The sequence below is a fragment of the Ascaphus truei genome, chromosome 6 (assembly GCF_040206685.1).
Source record: "Ascaphus truei isolate aAscTru1 chromosome 6, aAscTru1.hap1, whole genome shotgun sequence".
Taxonomy (NCBI): Eukaryota; Metazoa; Chordata; class Amphibia; order Anura; family Ascaphidae; genus Ascaphus; species Ascaphus truei.
The window spans coordinates 18,817,698-18,829,782 of NC_134488.1; positions in this window are offsets into that span (position 1 = coordinate 18,817,698).

The window sequence follows — 12,085 nt, forward strand, 5'->3', positions numbered from 1 at the left end:
GCTATCTTACCAGGCACTTCAACCTAAATACCAAACTGAAGATCTGCATCTTTTTAAATTTCTCCAAATCAGACATTTCCTCTCAACAATCTCTCATAATATGAGCTTCCCCAATTTATCAATATTTGAAACCTACTGCAAGAGAGGCACCTATCAGAGAGGTCTGATATCGGGAATATACCTGGATATAGAGTCGTCAGTAAATAAACCAGATCATAATTATATGTTAAAATGGGCTGAAGACCTCAACATAGAGATAGATAGGGACGATAGGGAGGATATCTGGGAATCAGCAGCTAAAACCTCAATTTGCAAAACAACAAAGGAAAACATACACAAAATTTTATTCCAATGGTACTTGACTCCTAGTAGGCTGAGTCAGATCTTCCCGGGAACCCCCGATCTATGCTGGAGAGGGTGCGGTCTTAGAGGAGATATGGCCCATACCTGGTGGACATGTCCGGTTGAGCAAAATTTTTTGACTATGGTTCAAAGCGTAATTTCGGATGTCACAGAAATAAGAATACCCCTAGACCCACTGATCTTTGTATTGGCTAAACCAGTCGAAAATCTTTCCCCATCCATGATGCGGCTAATCTACTTCACCTTAACAGCAGCAAGGTGTTCCATAGCCGCGGCATGGAAAAAAATTAACACAAATTAACACTCCCTCCAGAAGAACTGTAACTAAAAGAATAAATGAAGTTATGTTCATGGGAAAATTAACAGCCCAGCTGAAACAAGCTACTGAAGAGCTCTACAAGACGTGGGAACCATGGCTTCAGAGTTAGAAAAATATACAAAAATAAAAAATGGCAACCCTTATGTAATATATAAAAGATGAAGATCCACAGTTGTCAAGGTACGGATCCGCTGGGGGGCTGGGTCAGAGGAAGGAAACACCCTCTCGCCTCTATCCTCCTCCCCCTCCCTGTCCTCCCCCCTCCCCCAACCCTCCGTGCCTCCCCCCTCCACCTCTCCACCCCTCTCTCCCCTCTCTCCATCTCTGCTCTTCCCTGTCACCTTTACCTTCTCTTTTTCTATCCATTCTCAATCTCTCTCGGAGGCTGCAGATACTGTGATCCTCACAGTAAAACTAAGGAGCAAATGGGTTCATCGCCCACCAGATCGCACGTTTATACAACATGTTAAATTTATGCTAAATGTCAATGATGGATGAGGGTCTCCCCCATTGGATGGGGACCAGACAATACTATGTAAACTGGGATTCGTTCCTACGGTATTGCTCCCATTGTGACGTTGTAATCTGTATACCTCTAAAAAAATTCAATAAAAAGATTGAAACAAAAAAAACTAAGGTTGCCTGTGCAAAACTAGAATAATAGGAATCAGAATGCTCAAATATCTGATGGCAGATATAATAAATTTGTTTAAAAAAAGGTTGGACATCTTTTTAGAAAGGAAAGGTATACAGGGATATGCCAAATAAGTAAACATGGGAAGGATGTTGATCCCGGGAGTAATCTGATTGCCAATTCTTAGAGTCAGGAAGGAATTTATTTTCCCCTTATGAGATATCATTAGATGATACGACTCTGGGGTTTTTGTTTACCTTCCTCTGGATTAATATAATGTAAGTGCGGATATAGGATAAAGTATCTGTCGCCTAAATTTAGCATAGGTTGAACTTGATGGACGCATGGCTTTTTTTCAACCTCATCTACTATGTAACTATGTAAAAATAACTTTGCTGCCAAAGCTTTATGCACTAGTTTTGGAGTTGAGAGACTTTCAATAAATACAGACCTGTCAACTCATACTGATTTAAGGGTGGTCTTACTGATTTGTAGTGCCAGCACCACTATTAAAATGCCATTTTTGGTGAAGAACCTTCAAATCTCACTCATTTTGTCTATTGGCAGTTGACATCATTGCATGCATCACTATATTTTTGTTTAATGCTTAAATGCTCAAAGACTGCTGGTATTTTTGTTTTTTGTTTTTTGTCTTTTTGGTAATTCTGCAATTCGCCCAAATAATAGGTTTGCGGCCTACTAACTAAATGTGTGTTATTTGGTTTTGAAGGAGAAGTTACAAAAATAAATAATACAGCCATGTGAATCTTTATGAGTTCTCTGCTTTGCTGTGTTTTTCACAAAAGTGTGCTGGGAAGTTTGCACCTTTTTCACAATTTTCTTAATTGAGTGTGGAAAAAACGTACTGAATTGTTTAACAAAAATATCTAACACATAAAAAAAACTTACAAGGAAGATAATGTATATACAATAACAAGAACCAAGCCCTTAGTATAATGGTTCCATGGCTTAACTCCAGTGGCCAATCGGAAGCCATGACATCATTGTAGGACTTGATAGTGACCCTAGAGAATTTGGAATTACCCAGTATACCGAGGCTGCTAACAGGTAGTGCACACACTTTATGGCAACTTGATTGAAGAGAGACCCAGCAATGATTAATGAAACAATAAGCCTCCGGTATTAAAAACAGGGAGTTGGGTAATAGTAAGCCGGATAGAGGTACAGGGGGACACCTCCCTAAGGGGCGCCCCCAAGTAAATCACAGCCCGGCACTAACCGCCTCAATAATCTCCCTGAAATACCGCGTGGAGGTTAGGAGTACTCACGAAAAAGCCGTCCCTGTTGGTGCAGGGAATTCTGCAGCGGCTTCCTACTCTGGTGTAGCTGGCGTCAGCGTGCTCCTCCGGAAATGATGACACAGGAAGAAGGGGGTAGGATGGTCCGTGGTTCACAGCAACTTCAGCAGCCAACGCATGGATGTCTAAAAAAAACTTTATTGATCGCTAGCAGCAAACATCAGGCAACCACTCTAACATGTTTCGTCCAGGCTATGAAAAAGTCCATAGCCTGGACGAAACATGTTAGAGTGGTTGCCTGATGTTTGCTGCTAGCGATCAATAAAGTTTTTTTAGACATCCATGCGTTGGCTGCGGAAGTTGCTGTGAACCACGGACCATCCTACCCCCTTCTTGATAGTGACCCTTTCTATTGGTTAATCCTGTTGGCCAGCTTTTGTTTTTGTTTTTTTAAGGGGAAGAGGGGGGTGAGGGGGAGGTAATATTTCATTTCAAAAAGAAAGAAGCACAGGAGCGCACCAAGGTACAGAGGTATGTATTATACAATACAAAAAACAAGCCAGTAGTCGCTTACATGTAGGTAAAACACAGTCCGTTTAAAATTCAGCCAGGCTCCATGACATCACATCGGTGATTCAGTAGGATTAGGGGGGGGAGGGGGAATACTATACTGGCGTGGTTCTGTCCCGTGCGCAGGGATTAGCCAGTAGCACCTCGTAGCTGCCTACTTCCGGGTTCACACATCACTGCGGTACCCGTATGGAGTGGGCCCCCTCATCTCCATCGTTGACACTGACTGTCTCAGACAAGGGAAGTCGTGAGTAGATGTGAGCAGATAATAAATAACTGTGTGCTTGAAAGCACGATATGAAATAGAACAACCAAATAACATGAAGCCTGGATAAAGCACAGTAAACTCCACTATGCGTTTTGCATAATTAATATGCTTCATCAGGCGCGCGAGACAGAACCACACCAGTATAGCACTGGCTTGTTTTTTGTATTGTATAATACATACCTCTTTACCTTGGTGCGCTCCTGTGCTTCTTTCTTTTTGGAGCTTGGTCCACCGACGGAGTTTTCCAGCGGTGGACACTTGTGGAAGAGGGGTATACTTCCACGCATCAGGAGCTGCAAGAGGAAGGAGAGGGTCGACCACAAGATTCCATCAGGAAGCAAGCGCGCGGATTGAAAACTATTTGACTAATATTTCATTTCAGTTTACAGCAAAAAATAAAATGTCAATATCTCTGAAGTCAAGAGGTTCATGAGCTCCATTCAGAATAAAAAACAAAACGGGGGATTGACGATTTATGAGAATGCAGTAGCAATAACAATATTAGAAGAGAGGAGAGATATTTAATCAATCAAAAGACACTAGTAATTGTACATAATTCAATACCTCTATATTCATCATTCCTGGCAGAGATCTTCCAATGCATCAATAGTTACCACCAGTGGGCTTTTCTGTAGGGAAAAGGTTGCTGGAACTCTAAACATTTAATTGGTATCATAAATATGATAACAAATTCCGTTTGAAATAAAGAAATGTAGTAGAATAGCATTTATCCACTCCCAGTTAGTACCCCAGCCCTTTTCCTAATCATTTCATATTTGCCATATGGAGTTTCTTGTTGATCACTAAAAAAAGATGCTGGAACTCTGACCCAAAGAGTCCTGGTTTCCACCCATCCTCATAATTACCTTCCATATGGTTTGGTGCAACGACTGTCTGTATGATTACTCTTTTAATGAAAAACTCTATAAATAACCGTATCTTAAATCAAATGTTGTCGTAAACCAATGTCCACAAATTACCATGACAACCTATTTTATGCTCTTTGTCAGAAATGCTAAATGTTTCACTGAGCTCCATCTCCGTTTCACCAATTGCTGATATTCACATCAAGCTGTGGGATTTACTGCTATGTTTCTTACCATTCCAATGAGCTACGAATAAAAAAACAACGTTACCAAGCATCTCATTACCATTTATTGTACAGCTCCATTAAATTACGCCCCCCCCCCCTCCCCTACTCTTACAATTCAAGAACAAAATGTGGTATAAATTATTTAAAAATGAGTTATTCAATATCGCAACTTCTATAGAAGACACATAAGTGACTTCTGATTTTCAGCAGAAATGACCCTTTACATACATAAATTAATCCCACTACCTCTAAGTATAGCTGCAGCTTTAAGTATAGCTATCCTACAGATTATTAGCAGCATTAACAGATCATGTAACACACATACAGATCTGTTTAGTAGCGCTAACTGATTTAGGTTTTAAACATTATATTTCTTTTGTTAATAAAATTTGTTGTATTAGTTGGGGATGGTAAACGATCCCTTTCCAGTGAATCACACATTGAGTTTTCGTGTTTATTAAGAGGTTGATTGCACCTAAGTGTAGCAGGGTACCCCTCTAGCCCCCCTCACCACCGCGGAGTAGTGGGAACCCCCGCATCATGTCAGGCAGTTGCAAGGGCGATCGCGTCACCGGGGGCTCCCGGCGGCATCAGTGACAGGGCGCTGCCATCTTGCGTGCGTTTGTGCATGCGCGGTGCGTATTTAGAGTTGCGGCGGCCATTACCCTTAGCGCAGGGACTCCCCAAGGTCACCTCTGCGCAGTTAAGAGTAGCGGCGCCCATTTCATGATCGCGCATGCTCAGTACAGATTGCACACGCGGCCCCAATGATAAAAAGGTCCTGAGTGGACTACATCTCCCAGCAGCCTCTGGGGACTGCCCTTTCACCCAGATCACATGCAGCCAGATAGCCACTAAGGTTTACTGCCCTGCAGCAGTTTCTTAATGCAGAGACCCAATGATAGTGGCTGCTGCATGTCCCTGTATGCTGTGTTGCTGATCCAGAGACTGTCCTTACGGTGGGACGTCCGGCTGGACCCCATCCCACGCGGAGGTACAGATCAGCACTGGACCAAGCAGATTCGGTAGACCCTTTGCGAAGACACCCAGGTGCAGGGACACCTGGGCAGGTATTTACATCCTTGTTACCTCACTCCTCACATGTGACAGGCCTGTTTACACACTTGGGTGGGCTTGGACTCTCTGGTCACGGGGTTGGGAAGGGGGTGTAAGGGTATAGCCCAGTTAGGGGCAAGGTTATAGCCACCAGCTAAAGGCAGCCTATGTATATATTGTTGTGTATGCTGATGTGTATTGTGTTATGTTCTATTCTTCATATAGTAAACTGTTATACTTATACTCCTGTGTATGTGGTTACTATATGTGGGTCCTGTGTTGGGAACATTCTACACTCGTAGAATCCTACATAGGTGGAGGCGCTGTAAGTAAGATCGTTCCAGAGGATTCCAGAGGATTCACCCCAGGCTCTCACTGGCGGAGGCTCAGGCCTCCTGTGAGCCTAACAGGTATATTGCACCACACCTGGTAACATATAGGTTCCCCCTCACATGCACTCTATCTACCCGTTACATAAGAAATACTTTTGTTTCTCTACTCAAGTCCCTTATTTCTTAGTGCACCACTCATGCACACAGGCTGAGCGGGAACTGCTCTTTCTTTATCAAACAATGTATGCACGTACAGAAAGAATAATTAAAATTGGCATGTAGGTATATTAACCAGTGTGGACCAGGTGCTCCCATGACTGCTGCATGGATTCCGCAACGGCTGGGTACTCAGCTGCGATTTCTGCCTGCCCTGCTGAAGACTGGTACCTTTTATTTAACCATTTGGCTGCTACAAGCCGTAGTTACTACGTCATGGGCACTCTGCCTGGCACCCCAGGTGTCCCCATGACATGTGAAAGAAAATAGTGCGCAGCTAAATTATACTATAAAACAATAAATAGACTAGTGTTTGGGTGAAAAAAGTGCACCCTAGCATGAACCCTTCACACCATGTGAATAATATTATATCATACAATATCTGTGATAAGTATCATTGGCGTCTGCAGCTGTATCACACGAAAGTGGCTAAGCACTCCGACAACACTAGGCAATAAAAAACAACAGCGCAAAACCGCAATAGTGAAGTATATCAAGTATAATTGATAAAAGTATAGGGTAAGTATTCTGCGTACATTTAGTAGATGAAACAAGCGCATTGAGTGTATATTACACAATGGGTTACCACACGGTAAGGCTGCAGTAGATGGAATCGGCCCTCTGGTAGATCTCGAATGGGGTTCTGACGTCAGCTCCGGGTCCCGAACAGATGGCGCGCTGCACGATCCGTCCCTCGCTTGACGCAAGTCTCGCCAGGAGGGGATCCCCCTCAGGAGTGAAGGCAACGAGAGTCCCAGACACAGGGCAGAACCGCCACTCGGAAGTAAGGCCGTCACGTGATGGTAAATCCCTTGCGAATGCGTGATGCGGGGTGTCAGTCCAAACAGCACAGGACTCAGATCATATAGCCCCACAGTGACACTCAGAGCATAATCTGACTGCCAGCACCGTCACAGCAAATGTCCACCGCTCTTCTGTCATACAGAAGCAGAATATAAAGCTGACAAATGTCCACAAAAGATGAACTGGAATATGCAATTGCACAGTAAAACACCTATTCCTACGCGTTTTGTAGCTGAAACGCTACTTCATCAGGGAAAGATGAAGTCCCCAGCTGCGGGCCTCCCTTACTGACTGTCCCACGCCAAGCTTCTGACGCCGTCATGCTCCAGGCCTCTCTCATATGCCGGAAGCTGAGCCCAGCTTGCTTCCGGTGCACGCCAACGTCACAGCTGGCCGGCACGCGCCAGAATCAGAAGCTCAGCGTAGGACAGTTCAGTGAGAGAGAGCCGTGACCTGGCGGCAATGAGAGGACCGGCATCCGGGCAAAGAAGTTGCTTTGACCGGCCACCGGGTCCCCCGCAGCCACCGGGCCGGGCTCTTCCTCCCTGTCGGCGGCCCTGCATGTGTTACCTAACATAACTCATATTGACACCTTGCAATTTCAAATAAATACACTTTGTAAACTAGATTACTCGGCCACATCAGCTAGACAGCTCAACTGTTGATGCGGCTGAGCAGGCATCCCCCTCTGCTGCTCTAACCAGTGCTCAAGTTGCTGATGTACATTGGATACAAAATCTGAAGATCACAGAGGAGGCACTTGAGATTCTGATCAATGGAGTGGTGGCGAACCACTCCAAATTATTGGGGGATTTGTGCTCACGCACCAGCACCGCCGAGAAACAGAGTTGGGGCAAGATCCTCACCTGCAGCAATGCCCTGGGGAATACTGTGCATAGCATCGCTGTCTGACCACGCAGCCCACGCAAGGAAGACAGGAGGGGACCACCTGCTCCCCTTCATAGGACCGCTATCAAGCAGTGTCTGAGCAAAGTTATTTCCACCTCACAATTAGTGGCACTTCCTGGCCTTGTGGACACTGATAATCATGGACAGACCAGGTAAATGAAATACAGTACATATATTATACACTATATATCAATCTCTTGTATACATGTCCCTTTACACACAATTGTTAAGATCAGAACAAAGATTGCTATATTATTTGCAGTGCAGCCACATACACAGGTGTTGAGTAGTTTGCTAAATAACATATGTGACATACTTATGTGTGCTCTCATAAGATTAGAAAATACTATAGGCCACGCCTTGCACATTGCAGTAAGGTAGAAATCCGTATAAAGTTAGAATTTGCCTATTTGAGAACCATATAACTGCTCGATAACCACAATAACACTAGTTTAATCAACAGTTGAGTCTCAGTGTCTCAAAGAGTTTAGGAAAACACAGGTGGATAGTCCCACTCAAGTAATTATTTACAATTAGTGGGGTGGTGCTTGCTTAAACAGATAAAGAAATAAGGTAAAGAACACAGACAGATTCTTATTATTCCACACTTAAAGGCCCCTAGTGATAACATGATTGATGTGGAGACATTAAAATTATTTTAATTTGAAATAATATAAAATTAATTGGGTGTAACACTAACAAATTAATAAAAACAATTAAAAGTGTGTAGGGGGGTGTGCTTGAAACTTATAGTATAAACATTATATTGGCGCACAGAGTCGCCGCCAAAAACATAATACAAGCAATTATTTTGAAGTGAGACTTGTTGGTTATAAGCACTGGTTGTATATTAAATAGACCAGTGGCTTGTAACCAGAAGTTCAATGGTTTAACAATGGTTTTATTTATTAGCCATAGTTGAAAATTGATGGTAGACTATTATAAAGAGAGCAGGCATCCTCTATAAGTGGCAGTAATTAAGTGTTCTCACAACCTTTTAGTTGAGGTAGCAGTCATGTGCATAAATTGCTAGACAAAAAGATGTCTTGGTGCAGCATGCACTGATATCCCATGTCATTGGAATATATACAATGTATCTGTAAATTTGTCTATAGCTTCTTTGTAACGGATCTATGTAGTTTTTACTGTTGGTAACATAAATAATTAAATATGTAGCAGTTGAAAAGCAGCCACTTAACAAGACATTTTTGCTAATCTTAATACTGTATATAAAATCGAAAGGTTAGTGCTATCTGCGGTGAATCTGATTGGTCCTCAGCCTCTGGCCAATCAGATTGGTGGGTCTGACGTCACCCAACTGCCACTGTCTTCCTCCTTGGCCACACATACACACACATGGCCACACGCACACACACACGGCCACACACACACACACGGCCACATACACGCACACCTCTCCCCCCCATCACACTCACCTCCCTCCCCGGCGCTCACTCACCTCCCTCCCCGGCGCTCCACTCACCTCCCTCCCCGGTGCTCCACTCACCTACCTCCCCGGCACTCCACTCACCTCCCTCCCCGGCGCTCCACTCACCTCCCTCCCCGGTGCTCCACTCACCTACCTCCCCGGCACTCCACTCACCTCCCTCCCCGGCGCTCCACTCACCTCCCTCCCCGGCGGGGGAACAGGCAGTGGCCAGGCAGGCTGCAGCTGCCACGCAGCGCCGAATGCCTAAGATGGCGGCGCCCGGAAGGACCCCCTTCCTCCCTCGCGGTGCCGAGTGCCTAACATGGCGGCGGCCGGAAGTAGAGGTAGAGGTGTGTGTGTGTGTGTGTCCGGTGCTCACTCACCACCCTCCCTGGTGCTCCACTCACCTCCCTCCCTGGCACTCCACTCACCTCCCTCCCCGGCGCTCCACTCACCTCCCTCCCCGGTGCTCCACTCACCTCCCTCCCTGGTGCTCCACTCACCTCCCTCTCCGGCGCTCCACTCACCTCCCTCTCCGGTGCTCCACTCACCTCCCTCCCCGGCGCTCCACTCACCTCCCTCCCCAGCGCTCCACTCACCTCCCTCCCCGGCGCTCCACTCACCTCCCTCCCCGGCGCTCCACTCACCTCCCTCCCCGGTGCTCCACTCACCTCCCTCCCCAGCGCTCCACTCACCTCCCTCTCCGGCGCTCAACTCATCTACCTCCCCGGCGCTCCACTCACTTCCCTCCCCGGCGGGGGAACAGGCAGTGGCCAGGCAGGCTGCAGCTGCCACGCGGCGCCGAGTGCCTAAGATGGCGGCGCCCGGAAGGACCCCCTTCCTCCCTCGCGGCGCCGAGTGCCTAAGATGGCGGCGGCCGGAAGTAGAGGTAGGTGTGTGTGTGTCGCTCTCCCACTTCCCCCACCCCCCAGAGCACGCTCTCTATGGCTTAACATCCCCGAGGAGCAGGAGGAGGGCAGCAGGGAGTTGCGGCCACGCAATACCTCCTTTGTGCCACCGGGAGTCGGCGGAGGCCACGAGGGGGGAGAGAACCAGTGGCAGCCCGAGGAGCGTGGCATGCTGGCAGGTGAGGAAATGCAGGGGGAGGAATCCATGCCTTTGACGCCCCTCCCTGCCTTTGACACACCCCCCTGCCTTTGACAGCCCCCCCTGCCTTTGACGCCCCCCATGCCTTTGACGCCCCCCCCCTGCCTTTGACGCCCCCCCCGCCTTTGACACCCCCCCCTGCCTTTGACGCCCCCCCCCTTTTGACGCCCCCTCCTGCCTTTGATGCCCCCCCCTGCCTTTGACGCCCCCCTGCCTTTGATGACCCCCTGCCTTTGATGCCCCCCCCTGCCTTTGACGCCCCCCTGCCTTTGATGCCCCCCCTGCCTTTGACGCCCCCCCTGCCTTTGACCCCCCCCTGCCTTTGACGCCCCCCCTGCCTTTGACGCCCCCCCTGTCTTTGATGCCCCACCCCCTTCCTTTGACGCCCCCCCCTGTCTTTGACCCCCCCCCTGCCTTTGATCCCGCCCCCTGCCTTTGACCCCCCTGCCTTTGAGTTTATCGTACTATAAAAGCTCATCATTTCTTTTCACCAGATAAAGGCTGGCGCAAAAGAGATGGAGACATGCATAAAAGCATTTTTTTTTCTGCAATGCATTAATACAAAAGGCCTGTGGGGGTTTCCAGATGGTCCCCGCAGGTGTCCGGGGGTCCTCGGCAAGTGTACAGGGGTGTCCGGGGGTCCTCGGGTGGTTCCATCGGGTGTCCGGGGGACCTGAGGTGTTCCCCATGGGTGGTGTCCGGGGGTCCTCGGGTGGTTCCCATATTTACTATTATCCAGATATGGATAATAGTGCATTTGCCCATCTAAAATAAAACATTAACCAGCAGAAATAAAGTAAAATAAAACATGTACTTACCCCAGCCTGCATGACATGATGAAGGCCATCCTCGTCCTCATCACCATCCATGTCCTCTGATGTCAGAAACAATACAATAAAAAAATACAATCTAATGGCCCCTAACCCCCTAATCACCTTAGCGGTTAGTAACCGCTACAGTAATTAAGGGGTTTACCCACCCTCTCCCATTTCCCACCCAGGAGGCCTAACCACCCTCCTCCTCCTTCTGTTTTTTTGCCATATAATATGGGCATGATTTAACACTATGGCAGTCAATGTTCAACCTAAAATATAAACAACCGCCAACAATATCCAATGCAATCAAAACAATCACCAAATAAACAACAATTAACAAGTAAACACCACAAAATGACCAGCAATCGATTAAGCAAATACCAAATAAACACAAGAATTACCAATTATAACACCAGAAAAATATCAATAGATAAAAGAAATCTCCAAATAAACACTATAATTAAAAATCAAAAGACCAAAAATAAACCACAATTAAAAAGCACCCACCAAAAAAGTAACAGAAATAAACATATGAAAACACCAGAAAAATTCCCATCATTAACAATCAAAACCCAAAACAAATAGCAGCAATATTTCAAAGAAAAGAACAAAAATACATTTAAAAGAAATACAAGAAATCATTTGCCAAAGAAAGCATTGCTTGCACTGTATGTATATATAGCCCCAATACATAAATGTATTGGCAATCAATGGGCAATAAAAAAATGACAATAAAAAAAAATAATGAAAAAAACAGTCAAATAAAAATAACATAAAATAACATTCATTCAATGTTTATTCTTACCTTTAGATGTCTTCACCCTTTGATTCCCGTGGTCTCAGCAAGCTCTCGAACAAATCCACGATCCCAAACAGAAATGGGCCTCAGGTAAAGTCCAAAGTCCTTTTCT